General features: G+C 41.6%; 1 protein-coding gene across 2 annotated transcripts in view; it reads left to right on the top strand.

Annotated features, from left to right (window-relative positions):
• The window catches only part of MARCH3 (membrane associated ring-CH-type finger 3), a 155051-nt gene continuing 132621 nt past the window's right edge, over positions 549–22978 (top strand). The window contains exons 1-2 of one of the 2 annotated variants that reach the window (XM_005682688.3): positions 550–792; positions 17218–17326. The gene's annotated coding sequence lies outside the window, so the exon portion shown is untranslated. Of the gene's footprint in view, positions 793–17217; positions 17327–22978 lie in introns of both variants that reach the window. The other variant, XM_018050700.1, reaches the window with a different exon arrangement.

The following is a 22978-nucleotide window of genomic DNA, read 5'->3' as shown; positions in this document are numbered from 1 at the left end:
CGTCCCGGATGTCCACCGGTGGCTCCGTGACCCAGCCCGGGCTTCATCATCTTTGGGCCTCAGTTTCCTCCTGCTGACCCGCTTTAGGAACGCCAAGTTCCGCACCTCCTGCGGGCGCCAGGGGTGGACGGTGTAGATCCAGTCTCGGTCCGCAGGGCGCTCGGGCTTCCTGCTCCACAGCGCGCCGACTCAAGGTGGTTCCAGGCGGCCCCAGGCCCACAGGGCCCCTCCGGGGTCACCACTACCCTTTCGATGCGTCGGGGTCCAGCCGCAGGCTCCCCCGAAGCGCCAGCCCTCAGTCTTGGCTCTACACCTTTGCCAATTTCCCCGCCGCGGGCGCGTAGCCCAGCCAGCCCTCAGCTGCGGGCGATTGGACGGCGGCGGCGGGGCGGAGCCAGGCGCTTAGCAACGCCCGCGGCCGCCCCGGGCCCTGACGCAGTTGCGATTGGCTGCAGGCACCGCCAGTCACTGTTGGAAGGGTGCCCCGCCCCACGGGGCTGGCCCCGGGCTGACTCCGCCCCGCCCGTCTTCTGGCTCCGCCTCCCTCCGGAGCCGGGTTGCCTCTACGCGGCTGTCCGCCTCATTCTCAGAGCAGGTCCGCGAATTGTCGGCGCGCTCCGGGCAGCTGCTGAGCCGGGGCTACCATCGGGCTTGTAGTGCTCCCTCCGAGGTGCCTGCCGGAGCTAATGTGCCCCGGTCGGCCAGGGCTAGAGCTGTCGCCGGTTCGGGGCAACTTGGGATTCAGGACTCGCAGCAGGGGCGTCGGTTTGCGATCGGGACTCGGCTACGAGGGTGAGTGGCCGCGCGCAAGGAGAGCGGCTCCCCTTGCGTCGTTCGGCGGCTGAGGGGCGGGGGGGTACTGGACGTGTCCTGGCGCTAGTCGATCTGTCCGTGCGAGCGTATCGGCTTGTTGGGAGGTCAGGGCTTGGCGGTATTAGCTCCTTGCCAGCACCCCCCACTCCCGAACTTCTTGTTTCAAAGCGTCCCAAATCGGCCCAGAACGCGGCTCTGCGTTGGCGAAAACTTGGTGTGTTGTAATTGGCATCATTAGATGGGGTCCGAGGACGCGTCCCCTGGCCCTCTACAGCGGTGACACGCGCGCTAGGGGCTGTCTTCGTGTCCAGGGGCATGCAGACAGTAGTTCCTAGAAGCTTGAAGATGGGTTCCTGAAAAATTAACACGCGCCGGAGTCGGCGGGAAGAGGTAGCCCCTGTGCCTCATGCCAGCGATTATCCGGCTCGGGGTGGGTCTTTAGGGGTCAGAGAACTTTAGTACCAGTCAGGTTCCGTAGCAGCGGCTTTAGTGCTTTGCAGTTATTGAAGGGAATTGACAGTGCAGATATAAAACTTTGTCAAGTAATTACTTCCCATTAGCCCTTGAATCCGCATCCCTCATGAGGTGCTCAGACCTTTGCATCCTTATTCAAGGTGTGCCCGAAGGACTTCGTTAGGACAGGGGGTAGCTGCTGTCTGTCCCAATGCTGGGAGGCCCCGGGGAATCCAAAAGACTGTGAAAACGACCACCAGGCTGTCGGTTGGTGTTTGTTTGAGCTCCTGTGTGTTTAAGTGATGAAGTTGTGACAGGAACTGACAACAGAGGATTCAAGGTTAAACCTGACACTTCATGTTTGTGACTCAGTCTGGGATAGATTTTTTTTTTCCCCCTCTGGTTGATAAGGGGTAAAAGCAGCTGTTTTTGTTTTGTTTTTGAGAGTGGTTACATACATGTAATTTATATTATGTGTGGACTAAGTAGAATTATCTTCTTTTAATTCTTATTTAACCTGAATGAGAGAGAGCTTACTGAGAGTACTAGGTAGAGACTTAGGGACAGAATTGGAGGATATTTTGATCCTTGAGAATGTATAAAAACACTGAGATATATAGCTATCCATGCATATGTAGATGTGCTTATATGTGTGTGTATTTATATGTGTGTGTGTATAACTGATAAGCAAATGAAAGAGATATGGAGGGGGAAACTGCCTTGAACGTCATCTGATCTATGGGGTATATGATGAGTGTGTGTGTAAGCATGTCTGGATCTGCCTAGTCTGTCTGGGTCAGTGTATGTCCATGAACTTTATGAGCATTCAGTTCAATACCACTCCAAGCAGCTTCCCAGTTCCTGTTTTATAGCCCAGCAGCCGCCAGCCGGCCCATCTGTTAAAACATAGTGTGTATACTTCACTGGGAGCTCTAGGGTGGAACCTGGGTAGGGGGCAACCCTTAGTGGAAACAGCATGCTACAGACAAAGCCTCCTCTCAGGTCCATTTTCATTCACAGTTCAGCTGAACATGTGATATTTGGTGATGGAGGGAAGGAGTGCTTGATTCTTCAGAAATGGCAAACTGTATTTTGTGAAATAATTATAGGCATGGTTTGGAAAGGGGGAGTATATAAGGAGGAAAAAAAAATCCCTGTAGAAAAGAAATGTAGAGCTTGTCATATAACCATGCAACACTGGTTTACTGCTTTGCCGTAGCATGTATATCAGAAACTGTTTCCTTTTGCTTCTAAGAGAATGAATTAAAACGGAATTGTTTTACACCCCCCCCCCAAAAAATCTCAATAGAAGTAAACAGAACGTTACTACAGAGGCTATTTAATCTACTAGCTCTGACTGCCTTAGTAATTCTAATGAAACATATTTTTAAGAATTTATCACTCAGGTATAAAGTCATATTCAGCCTAATCACTAGGTGCAATGGTTCACAATTTATACTTTAAAATAATAATAATTTTAAAAAGCCTTATCACTAAACTTTTGATGACTGAATGGCCATAGGAGGAGTGGAACAGCTTATTAAGTTTCTGCAGCCAAGTGACTGATACTTAAAAAAACTATAAATTCCTTTAATAGCATAATTACTTTTGGTGACAAAATAAAGGCAGTGTTTTTGAGAAGTAGGGTTGATATTTTACCTAATAATTTTTTGCTCATAATCACATTTTAATAATGGTGCTTATTATACGTGGATAGAAAATACTGGCATGGTTCTTAAGAACCTATCACAAACATTGTTTTCATTTTTATGGTACTTAAACATTAGAGGAAAAATATCCTAACCCCTAATCCATACATTTCTGATGGACTGTGTAGATACAAGAATTCTCCTGTCTTAATATGCGTCACCTGAGTCAACTGGGCTTCTTAAAAATTCAGGCTGGACTTCAGTCTCCAGGGTTAGATTCAGGAATCTGGGGTGGGGCTTAGGAATCTACATCTTTAACAAGCACCCACAAGTTACTCTGATGTCAGGGATCCTCTCACAATATTTTGAGAAACACTGCAACGGCATTTATAATATAAAAGAACAATTACAGTCTGTGAGTTGATTCAATAAATGATTGTTCCAGAATTTCCAGGTGGCATTTATTAGCCTTGTGAAATTTATAGGTAAACTCTTGTGTCCTCAACAATGGTACCTTTTGTCCTCTGTTCAGAAGTGTCTGGGGACTCCTTAGGAATCCCTGCTCCAGGTTAGCCCCAATTCTAAGGAAGTCTGTCTTGGGAAGCAAGGTAGTTTGAGACCTCACCCCAGCTGGATCCCTTCCCTCCTCCAGGTCCAGTGGGTTCCTGGGGTGCTCTGGAGTAACCTTACGAGTCTGAACTCACATTGTTGGGCATTTCTCCCTGGAGGGTACAAGACTTCCAGTTCTTGAAAGCCACCTTTAACTCACTCCAAGCTTGGGAGTTAGAACCTCAGTGGGACAAGAGCAGACTTGTCTGAGGTCAGGGATCTCCTTAGGAAGCTGTAGCTGGTCTGCCTGTTGATCAGGAGAGTGTCCCAGGCCACAACCCAGGGGCTCAGGGAGTCTCAGTTTCAGAAAGTCATCTTAAGTATTTTGAGGTATCCAATTAATCAGGTACACAGGTTTTCTTAGATCACAGGGAGAAGGGTTGAGAACTGATTGCCACCTCTCCTTTCAAATCAGTGTGTGGACTTCCCTGATGACCCAGTGGTAAAGAATATGTCCTGCAATGCAAAGGTGTGTGTGCTAAGTCCAACTCTTTGTGACCCTATGGACTGTAGCCTGCCAGGCTCCTCTGTCCATGGAATTCTCCAGGCAAGAATACTGGAATGGGTTGCCATTTCCTTCTCCAGGGGATCTTCCCAACCCAGGGATCGAACCTGCATCTCTTGAGTATTCTGCATGGACAGGTGGGTTCTTTACCACCAGCACCACCTGGGAAGCCCGCAGGGCAAGGGATGCAAGTTCAGTCCCTGGTTGGGGAACTAAGATTCCAAATGCCGTGGAGCACGAAGCCTGTGGGCCACAACTACTGAAGTCCGTGCACTCTGTACACTGTAGTGAAAGACACCACGTGATCCAACAAAGATCCTGCATGTTGCAGCTAAGACCTGACAGAGCCATATAAATAAACAAGTTAGTTAACATTTTAAAAAGCAGTTGTTAAAAAAAAAAAAATCAGTGTGATTTTGATGTATTAATCATTGTCAATTAGCTTTTTTATATGTAGTTTGATACCTTTAGATTCTGTTCTTCCCTTTCAGACTGGCATAGTTCTCAGTGTTTACCACTCCTAAGTAAAGTTTAAAAGAGAAAGGATCTGTCGGCAGTTGCTGCCCTTCCCTCTTCCTACCTTCCAAGTACCTAAGTAACCAGGTGACTTCTCTGAGGTCAGATGTGCCCAGAATATTTACTTCACTGCTGGCAAAAGGACCTGTATAGGCTAGAACACTGAACTTGGATTCTTCCAGGCCACCAGATCATTACTGGTACTTTTATGGAGCAATTTATGTTCTGAGGAACACTTGGCAGGCATGTTTATAGGTTGCTTATCTTAATCCTTTGCGTGCAAGGATTTTTTCCCACTTTGTTACAGATGAGCAAACAGCAGCCACAAAAGAATAATAATGCAGTCATCCATCAGTATCCTCATGAGATTGGTTCCAGGACTCCCACCCCTGCAGATACCAAAATCTGAGGATGCTCAAGCCCCTTATATAAAGTGGCATAGTTCAGTTGGCATTCCATATCCACGGGTTCCTCATCCCCAGATACCAAGAGCCAACCTTATTTAGATTTTTTCTTTCACATCCAAAGATGACACCAATAACTGAGAAGTTGGTCTTGTATTGGAATTGTTTGTATGTAACTTTGTGATGAGATGATAGAGTCATGCTTAGTCATTCATATCATCTAAGTTTTTTTTTCACCTCTTCAAATTTTTTATATTGCATGTGACCTTGGAACAATTTTCTTTCTAAAGCTAACCAGCCACTCACCATACGTTAATATGATAATAATTCAATGATCCTGACCTTAACCATCTAGGTTTGACCCAGAATGGCAAGTAATTTGCAAAAGGTCACAGAACCCAAATGCAGCAAAGCCTATATGGAGAATTTGGGAGACTTTATATTTTAGAACTGTACTATTTGAGAACTGTATGTTGCCTATTGAGTCATGTTGTATGGCTAATAATGTTAAGCTGGCAAAAAGAATTTGCCCAGCTTCTGTGTGATTGGATGGACCTAGAAAATGTCCAAAGTCTAGGGTATAATCACAGCCCCTGATTCTACAATGGTACTGATTTATGCCTAGTTAAAAAAAACTACAGTAGAATGCTACTTTTCTTGAAACTGGCCATAGGCCATGGCAAGATTCTAAGCAACAATTCTCACTTTTTTTTTTTTTTTGGGGGGGCCCATGACACTTTTGGCAAAGTTTTTTGGCAAAAAAAAATTTGACAAATTCAAGTTTTTGATTTTTCTTTCTATATCCTTATTCCCATGGTGAAATCTACATATAAAATATTTACTTTTCAAATCAGTCTGCCTTTTTAACATCTCCTAATACTTAAACCTTCGCCATTTTGACTTTTTCTCCTCCATAATGCCCCCTTAAGTTCCTACCTTCACTTTGGTTTCTGAACTCAGTAATGTCTTCTAATAATTGAATGGTCATTGAGCTATGGAAGTTCTACTCTAGCTTTAACTTTGTAGAATAACTATAACAGTATTAAGAAAAAAGAAAAACTAAGAAGGATAATATGAAAGTCATGTGATTACAAGTATCTTGTTGCATATTCCCAGCATATAGTTTCCATGGGAAATTTAAGATCCAGATGAATACAGTGACAGCTTCACGCATCTGTCCTTACATATACTCTTGTGATACAAGCTGAGAAATATAACTGAATACAGCATCCTGGGTTAGAGAAGAAAAACAAAAGTTAAGCCCTGAGGAAAGAATTGGCAAAAAAAAGTGAAGGGTCACAGTTGGGATGGAATGGAAAGAGGGGTGGGGAAGAAATACCTCCAGCAAAATGCCAGATAGGGTGGTAAGAAATTTATAGAGGTGCTGATGGCTTGGGGTTTCTTGGGGGCATTGATTCTGTTTTATATTGTCTTCACAACCCACTAGCCCTGCTTGCTTTAAATAATTTATTATAGCAGCAAGCCTTCCCATGGTTAGTTTCTTTTCTTTTTTATAACCTTTTCCTTCTCATCTCTGAGTCTAATCAGAGGCATTTATGATAGTGTGGCTGTTCTAGAATACTTTTGAAAATCCATGATCAATATCCCTACATTATAAACCCAAGGGTGTTCTGTTTTATTTTGCAATGTTTTCTTCCCTGCTATATTAACTCAGGATCTATGTTTTAAATAGTATTTTATTAATCTTTGCACAATAAGACTTCTGGGCTTGTTTTTCTTGGCTGGAACTATCTTTTGAGTAATCTATCATCCAACCACCATTGATCTAATGATGTATTTATTGCTCACTATTGCAGCACTGGCAAGAAACCCAGTATGATTCTAAAAATTTGATTAAAAAGAAATCAAGTTTTTGCAAGGCGTAGCCACCCAATTATGTTAGCAGCTGCCAAGTATATTTTATGCTAAAATATACACACATATTTCAAGTGAACAAAATGTGATCTTTTCAAAAGCTTTTAAAACTTTTTGCTATGAAATAAGTATAATGAGAAGACATCTTGTAATTAGAAAAATTACAAGTGCACTCCTCACCTCAGCCAAAGATAAAGTATAGTAATTTTCAGATTATACCCATAGACACTAACCTGGATAGGTTTATCTTTTTGATCGACAATAATAAAAACAATGGTGATAAGAACTATCTCCTAGTCCTTGAGCAGTCTTCCAGGCAGTCCTCACAAACCAAAATGAACAGAAACGAATTAGCAGGTAGTAACTGAATGTCTGTCACAGGTAGCACCTTTTCTCAGCTTAGCCAACTCAAAATGCAGTTCAAGTATAAGCACCTTTGGGAACCTTTTCCATGCTGCTCTTTGGCCTGGCTGTATACAACCAGCAGAGCCCTTACCTGCTGTAATCCCTCCCTCCAGCCTGGGAGCCTCTTAAGGGCAAGGACCACACCTGACATCTTCTAGCTTCTCAAGAGATGGTATTCAAGAAATAGCTGCTAGGTGCACTAGAGACTATAAAGAATCATAGGTGAATACCTGCAAGGCCTTAAAAGGACATGCATAGGATATTTACCCAAAGTCTGCATGATAGTAATAACTGAACCGTAGTCCCAAACTTTCTGCTGTAGCCCAGTCTTAGAAATTCATAAAACTGTCATCCGTGCCTGCCCATTGACCCTCTGCGTCTCTCTGCTCCATCCCTGCCTGGCCTTCTTCTCTTACCATCTCCCTGTTGTGTCTTTGAGAATGTCTCCAACTCCCCACTGCCCCAACCAGGCCATCTCCCCTGGTTCCTTTGATGTTCCCATACCCATTGGCATATCTTGACAAAGCAGCTGACTCATGGGTCCCACTTTGAGACTTGGGACAGCCTCACGCTTGCATCGTTTGAAGTCTCAGATGGCTTGGCCTCTTTTGCCATCCAATGCAGCTGACTACCTAGGTTTGGCCCTAGGAGGTTTAGGGGCCTTGCAGGAGCTCGATGGTGCTGTGCCTAGAACCTGCTAGTATCCTAAGCCCAGCATAATGGGGGAACTTAGCACTTAAGTTAAGCTTTTATTTATTTTTTTTTAATTCCAGCAGACTTTTATTTCCGAGATTAACTTGCATAATATTTTTCATTGATAAATCACCCTTTGTTCAGGAAGCATTGTCCCTACATAGTCAGGTTTATGACCCAGTCTGAGGGCTTAGATAAATACCAGCTCTCACCTCAGAGCTGGGTTACTGAGGTGGTGTACACACTATGTGTCCAGGCAGTTAAGCATAACTCCCTGAGGTCAGGGCCATTAGGATAGCCCTTTTATGTTAGATCTTAACGGGCTTTAAATGACTGCAAGAGATCAAGGACCCCTATTTTCCATCTCATCTGGGAGATTAAGCCTCTCTTAATATAGGTGCTTTCTTCTCATACCTGCCAAGAAAATATCACTAGAAAATTGAGTAATTACATCTAAAAGTTATTTCAATGTTCAAGGCAACAGAGAAGATGAGCCACCCTAGATTAGGTCATGGACTCAAGCACTGGTTTCTTTTGGATCTTGCGTCAGGAGCACCCGTCCCTGCACACCCTGGGGCTTCTGCTTTCCCCTGGGAGCTGGGGCTTGGGAGGATTTGAGGAAGGCTTGGGTGGAGGGGTTGGGGTTGAGGCAAACCTGAGTACACAGGGCACAGTCAGTGGAGGTTCTCCGTGTTGTGCAGGGCTTTGGCATTTTCTCAAATCTGCTTCTGAGCATCCCTAAGAGCCAATCCTCTTCCTCTTACACTTTGTGAGTGTGTTACCCAACAGAGGTTCTCACACTCCACAAGTTTTTATCCTTAACCCTCTAAGTTTTCCTAATTTCAACTTCTCTCTCTCCTGTAGCCCCATCCTGCAATAATGTTTTTTTTTTTTCTTTAATATTCTCTTTCCCTTCTGTTCAGGTAAGAACTCTACGTTATGAAAGTTCCTTTAATCAGTATTACTATTCATCTTTTCCCTGCAGGAGTAACTGCATTTTTGACCATTTTCAAAGGAATTTCCTAGAGCCTTCTGGTGTGTGTGTGTTTCTGGTGCTAAGAAAAAGATCACAATAGCACAGCTCCTTCTTGCTGGGATATTACAAGCCTTCCACAGTGCAAAAGTAATTAGCCTCACAAAACCTCACTTTTCACCAGCTTAACCCATGCTTGCCAGTGACACCCTCCCTCACCTGCCTAATCATTCTTACCACCTCCTGTTCACTTTTTCTATCATTAGGAAACAAGATCACACATCTCTATTAACACTAGACATATTCATTACAACCAAAGAGATGAAACTTTCCGCAAAAGCCAAACCTGACATACTCAGAATAGGGAAAAGGGGTAGGATCACCCTGATTTCTTTAAAAGCAAGGCTATGTGAACTGATACATCTTTTATTAAGTCCTTAATTTGTTGTTGTGATAAACCCTGGCCTGTTTCTCTTTTGAGACTGGGTAATTGCCTTATAGCTAATGTCAATAGCTGTCACTTTTTTCTTTCCCTTCAAAATTGTTGCCTGCAAGTTTCAGTTTTGTCGCCTTCATTTATTTAATTTTTATTTTTGGTGTTTTGGGTTGTTTATCATGACCTACTTAACATGTGTTGTTTCTAACTCTTCGAGATATCTTTCCCCCACTTTCCTGCCCCTGACAATGTCTCACAGCTAAACCTAGTCCTTATGTTGAATGAATTCCCATTTTCGCTGCAGATTAGTAATGAAGACATTAAGTGGGATTCTGATAGTGACCCTTTCAAGAGCTAAGGCACCATTTACTATTCCGTTTTAATTACAATCTTTCAGCAAATTTTCACCAGTTACAATGTTCACCCCATTTTCTAAGTAACGTTTCTCAAATACTATGCAACATTATGAAATCTGTCTGCATTACCCTTTCTGTTCTCCATTATGAGCTAAATTTATAATTCTATAATTTTCTCATAGGAAAAATGCTTATTAGACTGGAATGGTTACTTTGGTTTCAAGACATACTGCTTTTTTGCTTATTGTGAATCATTGTAGACATTTATGTAATCTTTGTTTTACTTCATTCCCAACCCCCACCAGTACCTCCATAAGCCGTAATCCCACTGTATCCCTTCCCTACATAGTCAGTTATCATCTGTGCCATTTTTCCAAGATGAATATTTTATTTTACAGGTCTTTAATATTTTCAATTTTAAAATAATCCTGCACAGCTAGAACAAAAACAGGCAGGATCCTATCTTGACCATAGCATTTCCTCCTTCCTTTTCAGGAGGAAGGAAACCCCCCCCGCCTACAAATGGCCATACTGCACCTCCTCTCTGAAGTGTTTCTGCCTGTGCCTGGGATCTGTGCTTTGTTGCTGTTCAGTGACTAAGTCACGTCCAGCTCTTTGCGACCCCATGAACTGCGGCACACCAGACTTCCCTGTCCTCCACCAGCTCTTGGAGTTTGCTCAGATTCATGTCCATTGAGTTGGTGATGCTATCCAAACCAACATACCTCTGCCACCCACTTCTCCTTTGGCCTTCAATCTTTCCCAGCATCAGGGTCTTTTCCAGTGAGTTGACTCTCTGTGTCAGGTGGCCAAAGTATTAGAGCTTCACCTTTAGCATCAGTCCTTCCAATGAATATTCAGGGTTGATTTCCTTAAGGATTGACTAGTTTGCTCTCCTTGCGGTCCGAGGGACACTCAAGAGTCCTCTCCAGCACCACAATTTGAATTGGGATCTGTGTTTATCCTGTATGTTCTCTGCTCATATTCTTGTAATTAGATAAGAGTTCACAATCGGCAGCCTTATGGGGGGGAAAAAAAAAAAAGGCCAGTGAGAGCTGTGCTTTATTTGAGTCTTGGGGAAAAAACAGTTGTCCTAAGCAAGTGTGAGATGAAAGTCACAGTTTTTGAAAGATTGGGAAAGCCAGAGACAGGCCATTTGGTATCAGCTACGCATGCCAAAGTACCGTCTTCCTGTGGTGATTTCTAGGGTGTTTTCCCCTTGGGCTTTTCTGGGTGACTATCCCAGTGTTGCATCAAAACTAAAATGCTGTATCAGCTCATATCCAGGACGGCTGGAGTTCACTGGGCTGGAGTCAGAAGTCCTAGTTCCATCTGCAGAGCTTCCCAGAGCCAAAGGAAGGAGTGATGTTTCCAAATGGAAATGTCCATGTGGAGGTAATATCCTTGGAGACCTTCCACACAAAACGGAATTCCCTAACCCAAACTGACCTACGTGGTAAGGAAGTGTATTATCTCATGAGAGAAGCAGGTCAGGGGGCAGGATTGGTTGACTCAGTGACACAAAGACAGTGATACAGGTTTTATTCATGTCTTTCCTCTTTCTGCCACTGTTGGCCTCAGGGACCATTTCACCTAAGACTGGTCCTTGCCTTTTGCAGGATGGTGACAGTAGTTACTGACATGTCGTTGCAGGCAGGACAATATCTACGGCACGGAAAACTTATCCCCCCTTCCAGGTTCTTCTCTTGGAAAGTATGGAAACATTACCCAGAAGAATCCACAAACACCTGTCTTTTCTTCTCATGGATTACAATAGGATTATATGCCCCATCTCTACATCAGTCACTTGCAAGAGGACAATATCAAGATTCTGTTAGTAAGAAAGAAGTATGCGTGTGGAAATGAGGGGGGCAGTAGATGCTATCAGGCCATTATCACCCACTCCAGTACTCTTGCCTGGAGAATCCCATGGACAGAGGAGCCTGGGAGGCTACAGTCCATGGGGTCGCCAAGAGTCGGAGACAACGGAGCAACTACACTTTCACTTTCACCGCACTCAGTGACTTGAAAAACAGCTGTGAAATTCGCCCTTATGACTGCTGTGTAGTTGATAGATACCACGGAGCTGCTACACAGTGCTGGATACAAAATGACAAGGCTATAGGTTGACAAGGAGAGAAAAGCCACAATGCAGACTAATTAAGGACAGAACTGAGCCAAGATCAATAATTATTCTGATTAGAACCACAATAAGCCCTAATGAATTTGAATGTACTAATTCATGTCTATTTGTCCTCAATAAGAATATGATCTTTATGGAATAAAAAAGATTCTTCTTGCTTATTTCTCAATAATTCTGTATTTCTGATATATCATTTTACAGCATAGCCCTATTTGAATGGAAAAAAAATTTATTTACTTTATTTACATGTCAGAACATTAACAATAATGATAATTACTGATGATTATAATTGGTCATTATTTATTGAGTGCCTCTTATAAATTAGGAATTTATTAATAGCATCTAAGACATGCTAGCAATTTGCTTATGCCACATAGTAGGCAGGCTTGGATAGAGATTCAGGTTCATCTGCTCATGTTCCTTCAGCTCTGTGGCTTTCCTTTGCCTTGGAGGACAGTCTCAAGACTCTCGTAGCCTGCAGGGTCCCGCCCATCTCTGTGGTGTCACCACCTACCCTCTTGGCCTCACTCAGCTATCCAACCACAGCAGCTTCCTTGCTGTCTAATAAACCAGTCTCACTCCCACCTCTGACCCTTTGGATCTGCTGTTCCGTCTGCTTGGGTCACATGTCCTTCTCTCACACAGCTACCTCTTTTCCATTCAGGGCTTCTCATCACAGGCACCTCCCAGGACTCTTCCATCTCATCTGTTTAGGGCACCCACTCAATTCCTTGTTTCTCTCCCATTTTTGTTTCCAATATGATTCTTGAACAACCTTAGGTAATTAACCAACTGCTGCTGCTGCTAAGTCACTTCATTCGTGACCAACTCTGTGCAGCCCCATAGACGGCAGCCCACCAGGCTCCCCCGTCCCTGGGATTCTCCAGGCAAGAACACTGGAGTGGGTTGCCATTTCCTTCTCCAATGCATGAAAGTGAAAAGTGAAAGGGAAGTCGCTCAGTTGTGTCTGACTCTTCGCGACCCCATGGACTGCAGCACACCAGGCTCCTCCATCCATGGGATTTTCCAGGCAAGAGTACTGGCGTGGGGTGCCATTGCCTTCTCCGAATTAACCAACTAGTCTACTTGTTTTTGTCTGTTTCCCCCATTAAGTTCCATGATGGCAGAGGTGGTATATGTAAAAAGAATGAACAGGGGAGTAAGTTAATGAAGGAATTAATGTTTAGAGGTCTTAACCTCGAAGAATCCATGGTCAGTCTTTTATCTCCTACACTAAGAATAAGGTAGGATATTAATCATCAATGAGCTAGGTGTGTGCACCTTAGTTTTTTTTCCTGTAAAATTTGAGAACTGAAAAAGTCTACTTTTCATTCATTCTCTCTTTGAAGGAAAACAAAATATAGATATCATAGTTTTTTGGAGAAAAGATAGATTTACTATTACAGTAGTATTACATAAAAGTTCAAAAGCTTAATCTAAGAAAGAAATCTGAGTAATACTCTTAACTCTAGTTTTTATATTGATTTTAGTTTTATGGACTCCAACTCCTTTCATTTTAGGGCATGAAAACGAAAAGTGTTAGCCTCTTGGTCATGTCTGATTCTTTGTGACCCCATGGACTGTAGCCCACCGGGCTCCTCTGTCCATGGGACTTCTAAGGCGAGAATACTGCAATGAGTGTGGAAAGAAATGGAAGGAAGGAAGTACGGAAGGAAATGGCTATTTCCTTTTCCAAGGGATCTTCTTGATCCAGGGATCAAACCCTTGTCTCCTACATTGCAGGCGAACTCTTTACTATCTGAGCCACCAGGGAAGCTCTAGGGCGTAAACCCTTAAAAATGAAGGTATACATATAAGGCTAAGTTGTAAATAGGGAGAATAATAATCGTATGATAATTTGGAGTGGCAAATTCACTTAAAATTGTTTTCTCTGCTTGCACATAATTTTTCATTTGAACTCGTGTAACTACTAAAATGATTTATTCTTAGAACTGTGTTATTAATTATTCTGAGGTAATTATGAAGGTGCAAATTGAAAAACAACTTTGCCTCACATACTAGCTTGGATGGGATTGACAGAAATGAAACAGAATGCCTTCCTCCGAATTCCCTTTTCTTTGGCTTTTCAGCATCTACATTTGAGAGTACCTTTTAATCCAGTTCTTTCAGTTGGTTTTGCTCTGTACCAGAGACAAGTCAAAAGGCAGGTGGGGCGAGGAGCAAAATGTTTTGATGCTGTTCACACTGTACTTCTTCCTTGGTGTGCATCCTGGCAGGGACCCCTTTCTTCCTCACTTTGTAACCTGCGTAGATTTGGGTGTGTGATTGGGTAAGAAGCCATCAGGATTCAGGTGACAGTGAGATCAGTAATTAAGGGGCTAGGTCAGTGTATCATCATGACTAAAGTTAGACAGGTGCATGGTCTATATATGCTCTTGAGAGCCTGCCTCCGATGGGGCAGTTTTCATATACAGTAGATTGGCCCTTTCATGGCTCAACAAAGGCTTCTTTCTTTCTTTCTAAGCTGTGTGGGTGGGAAACAGCATGTGGTTATAGAAAATGTATAGCGAAAGCAGTAGCAATGAGAAAGAATCCATAATGGGTACACACACATTGCTGGAATATTTCCCAAGGATATGTGGGGGGGCAAGGGGAGGGCAGGCAGTGAGGTTTCTTTGGCAGAGGCAAAGTAGAACATGTGCTTTTCCATGTGTGAACACTGTGCTTTGAAAGGTCCTTTATGATTCACAAAAGCAGCTGCTTTTGAGTTGATATAGCCACAGAGTTTGGGAAATTCACTTTAAAAAGGTGTGCTGCAGACTCCTGACATCTGTTTTGGAGATCTGGTTGAGTGTTGCGAACTTGCTTATTCACAAGTGGCATGGCACAAGTATTCCTCATTAGAGTGTTGGGTCCTTTGTTCATTTCTTTAGGGTTTGTGGATCAAAGCTGACAAGACAAGACTTAAAATTTTGAACAGTCATTTGCTATGTTACATACACACTTACATAAATTTGCAATGATGGCTTTTTTCTTAATTTATAAAACTATGCATGGCAGTTTCACTTTGCCTAGCAAATCAACTTTCCTGAGTTACTTTCAGACATTTTCTGTTGTATTATAAGGCTTTCTTGCTGAGTATTTATAATCTTAATTTGCTTTTTTTTGGTGACTTTTAGTTTTACCTAACAAATTCTGGGGCTCTTTTTGTACACTTCTGTTGCATTTCTGGTGTTTCATCATCATTATTAAGTTATTTCCACTTTTCTAAGAATTTCAAACCTAAATAATACCAGCAGTGTTGTTTCTTGTCACTTCCAACAAGACCCATTTCTGTCCAGTTCTTCGAATAAGATAACTAGGACATACGATTCTTTTACTTTCTGCTCATTAGTTTTCAATTTATTATATACTGACATAATGTGGCATTTTCATGTTTAAGAATAAGGCAAAAACTTTATTTTTAATGTGTTATAACTATTGTTATTTTCCTAAATGACAAAGCAAAAAAAGATTACCACCAAATAAGATTAGTGTGGATATCTTGAACTAGAAATCATTTGAAATGTTTCACAGCTACACTTTGTGCTAAATATAAAAATAATTGTGTTTCCCATGTGTGAGCATTAAAAGACCCAGTTGGAAAGTCACATAGTATAGCAAGTAGGTCACTATTGATGGTAGAACATGAGACAGGAAATGTCACAGCTAAGATTAGAGGCCAAGCAGTATGTCTCGCCATGCTCGCTGCATTGTTCATCCTAAGAAGTGGAAGAACTCAACAGGGTATAACTAACTTTAGCCCAATTTAAAAGTATTAACAAGGATAGCCTTTTAATCTGTCATTCCCATTTGTTTCTCTATAACTCACTTTCCCAGTTGGGCAAACTAATTGAACTGCTTGGGTTTGCACATGAGCAGACCTCTGAATACCAATTAAAATGGTAGCCTTCACATTTTAGAAGTATAAATGGGAAGCAATAATCAGCTATGCACAGTTATAGTAAAAGATATACCTGGTGTTTGAAATTCCTAACAAGGAGTAAGCAGTTAAAAATGAATTCTCAAAAAAAAAAAAAAGAATTCTCTTAAAATCTCATTTATCTTCACTTTTGAATGTAAAGTACTATATGGATACGGGAGAAAAGTACACTCTTAGGGAATCCAGTTGCTTTTTACTTTTATTTTTGGGGTAATATAAGGAAGACCTGGGCTTCCCTGGTGGCTTAGATGGTAAAGAATCTGCCTGCAATGCAAGAGACCTGGGTTTGATCCCTGGGTTGGGAAAATCCCCTGGAAAGGGGAATGGCAGCTCACTCCAGTCTTCTTGCCTGGAGAATGCCATGGATAGAGGAGCCTGGAGGGCTACAACCCATGGGGTCGTAAAGAGTCGGACACGATTGAGTGACTAACATTTTTATGAGGAAGGTTTAATATTTATATGCAAGAATTTTCACCACAGAAAGTACCTAACTTTGCATACATTTGCATATTCTAATTTTAACAAAAGAGAAGGAAAAAAAGCAGTGCTCTCTGGCATCTGCCCCACACCTTGTTGGGAGGGGCCAGACCAAGATGGAGCCTTGGATTATGAGAGAAGCCGTCCCCTCATGCTAGATTGAGCAACTGAACGCAAGCCCAGAGTGCCGGCACTTATTTGGATGAATAGATGGAGGCATGCCGAGATGACTGAATTTGAATCTGTCTTTAGAGCACTGAGGATTCATTTACTTTCAGCACAGAGTCCTTCACAGAAGTACCCTGGCTCATGGGTTCCATATATTCTGCGTAGATCATTTCACTGCTTGAATCTCAAGGTCTTCCTAGACTCACCTTTTCAAAGGTCATTAACGCAGATTAATATGCTCTGAACTAGGATTATTTCAGGCAGGTTGTAATTTTCAAGAGGTGAGCCAAGTGGTGTGGAGGCTCAATGAAAAAAATATCTTAACAGTGTTTTTAGTCTTTATTCCTCCTCAGCTTAAGCACAGAGTCTACATTTTTATTCCTGATCCAGGGGAAGTATGTTGAAAAGGGGTTGGAAGCACAGTCTCACAGATTCCCCTCTGGAGTGAAAATCCTGGGAGTGGTTTTCATTTGGCAGGAAGACATCTGCTGGCTTCTGATTGAAGCAAACACAAGTGATGTGGCCGTGGGGTCTGGTTGCATCACTGTGTGTGCCATGTTCTTGCCCAAAATGACGTAAGCTGATTGTGAGCGGTAAAGTTAGCTCATCTTCTAGGCCTCTGTTGACAGAGGTTGGTGGGAATGTCCTAGAAAATATTTAGGCGTGCCTGAAATAGATTTTTGCTTTGAAAAATCTCTTTTCTAGTTTCAAAAATGTATGCATAACTGATAAATATTTAAATCCTTACGTGCCTTGTAGAATTCCTTAACACCTTGTGAAATTGGTTATCTAATTTTAGATACTGCTACATGAGACTCCTCTTTGATATCAGTGTAAATGACCAGAGAGTCGAGTATACCATTCTACTTTGACCTCAGTCAGAACCCTGAGCCTGCCTGTGACAAGAGGTAAATATAGAGTAAGTTCCCAGGATCCTTTGTAAACCTTGTATCCCTCTTCTAGGAAAGGAACAGAAAAATGGATCATTTCTATGGACTTGTTCCAATCTAAGCAATTTATGATATTATTCATCTTTCAAGGCCGTTTGCTTATTTTTCCTTTCTGTAGTGAGAAATACATAAAATTTTCTTGTTGGCACCTTTTAATTGTAACGGCAATGCTCATCAGGCTGCTGGTTGTCTTTTTGAGTGCTTTCTATGGCTGTTTCTTTTACCTGTGTTTTACTTTGTTTTGTTTCAATGTTTACTTATTTATTTGACTGTGCTGGGTCTTAGTTGGGGCATGGGAACTTTCAATTGTCACATGTGGGATCTAGATCCCCAAACAGGGAATCAGACCTGGGCCCCTTACATTACTGGACCACCAGAGAAGTCCCTTTACCAGGTCACATGCAAGAGCTCAAATGCAGTTTGGTCATAAATTTCAAGCAAGGTTATCAGTTCAGCTCAGTCGCTCAGTCGTGTCTGACTCTTTGCGACCCCATGAATCGCAGCACGCCAGGCTTCCCTGTCCATCACCAACTCCCGGAGTTCACTCAGACTCACGTCCTTGAGTCAACTCCCGGAGTTCACTCAGACTCACGTCACAGACTCGAGTCAGTGATGCCATCCAGCCATCTCATCCTGGGTTGTCCCCTTCTCCTCTTGCCCCCAATCCCTCCCAGCATCAGTCTTTTCCAATGAGTCAACTCTTCGCATGAGGTGGCCAAAGTACTGGAGTTTCAGCTTTAGCATCATTCCTTCCAAAGAAATCCCGGGGCTGATCTCCTTCAGAATGGACTGGTTGGATCTCCTTGCAGTCCAAGGGACTCTCAAGAGTCTTCTCCAACACCACAGTTCAAAAGCGTCAGTTCTTTGGCGCTCAGCCTTCTTCACAGTCCAACTCTCACATCCATACATGACCACAGGAAAAACCATAGCCTTGACTAGATGGACCTTAGTCGGCAAAGTAATGTCTCTGCTTTTGAATATGCTATCTAGGTTGGTCATAACTTTTATTCCAAGGAGTAAGCCTCTTTTAATTTCAGGTTATCAGGTTTTGTATTTTAACACAAGAAGGATATAAATAGGGGGGAAAGGTGGGGTGGTTGATATTGGTGGGGTGTGGAGGGCCTAGTTCCCTGGAAAAAAAAGAATCCATTATGCCAGCATGTAACAGGAACCTAGTTACAATTCACACATTTAATAACCTCTGTCCCTGCATATAGGAAATACAGCATCAATGCTTATAAACCTGTGTGCATGGAAGTAGCACAAATAAAATCTTCATTTATAAGAGCCATCTTGTCACTTTATAAAAGGCCTACTGAAAAGAGTTTATATAATTTTAACTGATATACAAATAACCCTTTACATTATCTTAGGCTCTCTGATGATAGATAATGTTGGTGGAATCTCTAAAAACAACCTAGATTGGATTATTTTTCTTCTTGTCTTTTTGTCAACAAAACTTTCTTTGCAAAGAAAGAAAGACTGAACATCACCTGTAGTCTCTACACCATCCTGTCCTCAAATACAGACATAGCCAATCAAGGTTACTTTCATAAATGTGACTTATCCTTAGTTTTTCTGAAGGACTCTCTGGTTGTGAGAGTGGTTAACATCTGAAAGGAATTAGAGGTTTTGGAATCTCCTTCTTGGGAGTTCTCAAACAACACAAGAGAAGCTAATTTTCAGGGAGGAAAGTTGACTGGACAAAGTTCCAAAGATCATCTTTTGGTCCTATCTTTATTTTAAAACCTACCTATGTTCTTGTAAGTTAGTGCCTTAAGAGATTTTACTTAACGGTAACCGGATCTTGGCACTGTACAAATAATTTCTTCTAGATGTTTATGTCTGTCCTTCCAGACTCTTGAAACAGGCTCTGGTCTCTGAACTGGGTTGTCTGGCCCCCTGCCCAGTGGATGACTCTTACTGCTGGCTGCAAAGAACACATTGGAGTTCCAGAGCTCCTACCCCTCAGCCGGGCAAATGTAGAAAACAAAAATAATCCAGGTGCTAAAAGATTCTAAATTTAGAAGACTTTTCCCTTCCACATAATAGAGTACAATTTGTTTCTTCTTCCCACACAACCTGGAGCTGTCCAGAACAACCATGAAAACACATGACCGCCCCCCCCATCCCGTCCCTCCCACTTGCAGCTGTCCAGGCTTGCAAGTGAAATTTGTGTGTGCTGAATTATTTTGCTTGGAGACGCATCACAATCACCTGTTTTAATGTTTATGGAGGCTGAAAACTGCCAGTTCATTTGAGGGGTATGTGAGTGTAGTCTAATCAGGAGACAGAGACTGGCCAACCTTACCTGGTTCTTCTGGATAAATTCAAGAAGGCTCTCTTCCAGCTGACAGAAGATGACTCAGCCAGGTAACCCATCTTCATTCCTCATTCAGTTGACTTGTATGTGGTGGGTTTTTCCAGAGCTACCAAGAAACATAAGTTTGGGGGTTATCTAGGAGTTGTTTGAGCAGTCAAACAATGAGAATACCTTTATAGCAGAACATCCATTCATTTTTAATTTTTGAGTTGGAAGTGGCACTGGAGATTGTCTAGATCAGGGTTTAGAAAGTGAAATTTCCATGTTAAACCAATGGAGCATGGGAAAGAAAATACTAGAACTCCTATTCACCTTTTTATATTCCAAAAGTAAGAAAAATTAAATTTTACTACTATATATGAATTTATATTTTCACCCTCCCCTGTTGTTCAAGTCAGGAGACCCTACATTCTGAGGGAGGAGTAAGTTTCCCTCAACATACAGGTGTTGTCTGGGCCCTCACTTGTCTATAGTATGTTGCATTGTATTGGTATGTGTCCAATTAATTTGCAGAATATTCTTAGTTTCAATTAAACTACCTTTCAACAATAACAACCCACCCCCAACGACCATCACCAAAAAAAAAAAAAAAAAGGCAGGTAGCTTAAAAAGATTCTGACAGAGACAAAGTGTGAATTAAAGATATCACTAATTGTGAAAGCAAGCACTGGGGAACAATATGAGGACGGAGGAGCGGACACTTCATTCCTGGACACGCTCTTTGATAGCTGCATTGTAAGTTAAAAACAGTAATGGTATGATCCGTTCTGATCAGAAACCAGCCCTCAGATTTCAAAACAAATAACTGAAATACGGACTGATAGCTACTATCATGAAGAAGAATGAACACGTTCCTGATGAGAAATGAAGGTACCATGATTAGAAAAACATGGAAGATAACCTTTGCAACTTTTTTAAACCAATGTTTAAATTCACCTACTAATCGTTCTGAAATTTCATAAAACTAAATGGTGGTTTGAACTTCTCTCGACGTCTTTTACTTGTACCCAAAGGTAGAAAAGCAACATATCTTTAAGAAACACTGGTTCTTCCTCTTAATACAAGACCAGATATGTTGAAAACAATCTGAGTTTCCTTTTCAGAAAATACTACTGAAAGTATTAGTGAAGATATTGCTGCTGAAGAAGCAAATAGTGTATTAGAACAAGTAATGGGTAGCAAAAGACTTGTTCTACATTGATAAGATGCTAGATCTAACCTATTGTATTTGTTAATTTCTCTTTAACTGATGACATATATATACACTAAGTGCTTCTATTTGGTGAGCTACCACTAGGTGAGATTTATTCATAATCTTAATGAAAATGTTTTATGAAAAAAACTGAGTAGCATTTCCTCTTAAGCAGCAGCTGTTGCTTAGAGAAGGATGGCAGGGTAAGGTTACAGGACATAAATTCATTCACTGCATCATTCATAAGCAAGCAGCCAAGTGTTGAAGCCAGAGGAACACAGAATGCTGCAGGATGCTACCTTGTAGTCAACTTTATAAAAATAAAAAGCCTTAATATACAGAGTGGAAGCCATACAATATTTTGAACAAGGTTAAGAAGAGACCATGAAAGTTCTATACCTCACAGAGGTTTGCTGGTTATCTTGTGGGAAAATACTTAGTTGTCAAACTTACAGATAAGTTATATTCATTTTTCTTTTATAGAAAGGAAATGGCTTTGTATTTTGTAACCACTTCTGTGATAATAGGCAACTTGGATAGTATGCTACCTACAGGTCATTAAAAAACAGTTAATTTGTTCTTTCCAAATAAAGGTATCACTTTAAGACTAAGTAAGGAAATAGCTGAATTTGAAAGAAACTCTTAGAGAGAGAACATTGTGAAAACAGTGTTTGGAGGTGTTTATGTTGTTACGTGATTTTATTGCTTAAAATAATGACAGCCATTAAAACCCATCTTTGTAAAATAAATTGAAGTTAAAACTAGACCTTCAAAGTAACGTATCACAGATAATAAAATCTAGATTTTTAAACACAAAGTATATTCAGTCATACTGCCCTTGACAAAATGATGATTGTTTAGTAAGATGAAAAAAGTTTTTACTCTTAGATATAAAGAAAATATTCTTTATTTCATATTTACCTTGTACATTTGTCATTTTGACGTTTGTTTTATAATGTTCCTAATATAATACATGTGTGCACACCTAATACATGAGCATGGTGTGATGTTCAAAGGCTTTTTAGTGTTGGAATTCATGATTCAGTAATTTTGGAAACTAGTGCTAGGCTAAAGATTTTTAAAACTTTTGGGGGCAATAACAGTCACAGAGTCTTTGAAACAATAAAAGATATGCACCCTCTTCTCAGAAATATTACACACATATTCACCAAATAAAATTTTGTCCAGAATCTTAGGGCAGTCACATGCCTACCGATGGTTATTGTCATGGACTCCATTCGATCCCCAGGCTGAGGACATGAATGACCTAAGGAGCTATGCAACTTACCCACGGTCACCCAGTGACATGATCTGGTCTTTCAATCAAGACTTCCTGAGCATATATCACTCTAGGCTTTGGTCTGGTTGCTGAGGATGCAGACATGGGGATGGAACTCTAGTTGGGCTCCCAAGGAATTCACAAGCTCCCGGGCAAATCCAACGTGCAACAAATAATCATGATACAGTTGATGTCTAGGAGAAACTTGTTTATTTGACTGGCCTTAAATAACACTAACTGTCTGAGGGCGTTGTGTTGCACTCCATAGGAAATGCAGAGATGGGCAAGACAACCCTTGTAGAAAATCAGGTCCCAATTACTTGCTCCAGCTTCCAGGGCTTTTTCTAATGCACCTTTTATATTGCTCAACCCAGTGATGCTACTCATTAGCGTTTTGCAGCTTCGTGCACTAAAGGACGATGTACAAGTAGAGAGGTGAGGCAACGGGTCACACTCCTTCCTATTTCTAAGCAACCGAAAGCTCTCTTTTTGAGCTTATGTGCACTAAACTTCATGCCTTTGTGCAATAGAGAAATGAACTCTTAAATAAATTGGAAAATGGAAGAAAACAGGGAGTAATAAATGAGGTATGGAATTTTATAAGCTTCATGATCTCCTTCCCCAAAGGCCTGAATCTATGTAATAAGGTAGTAGAATAAATTCCTGCCAAGTCTGAATTTATTCCTATAAAAGAGGGAATGATAGGAATAAAGTAAGTGTGAATTTTCTTTTTCTGCCTAGGTCATTAGTTAGTATATTCTTGAAGGTGATATGGAGTTTTTTCCTACAACTGTTGTGCTCTGTGTAGGGACTAAA

Source organism: Capra hircus, chromosome 7, assembly GCF_001704415.2.
Source record: "Capra hircus breed San Clemente chromosome 7, ASM170441v1, whole genome shotgun sequence".
Lineage (NCBI taxonomy): Eukaryota > Metazoa > Chordata > Mammalia > Artiodactyla > Bovidae > Capra > Capra hircus.
The sequence above is the reverse complement of the archived record's forward strand: the minus strand, read 5'-3'. Positions and strand labels throughout refer to the sequence as shown.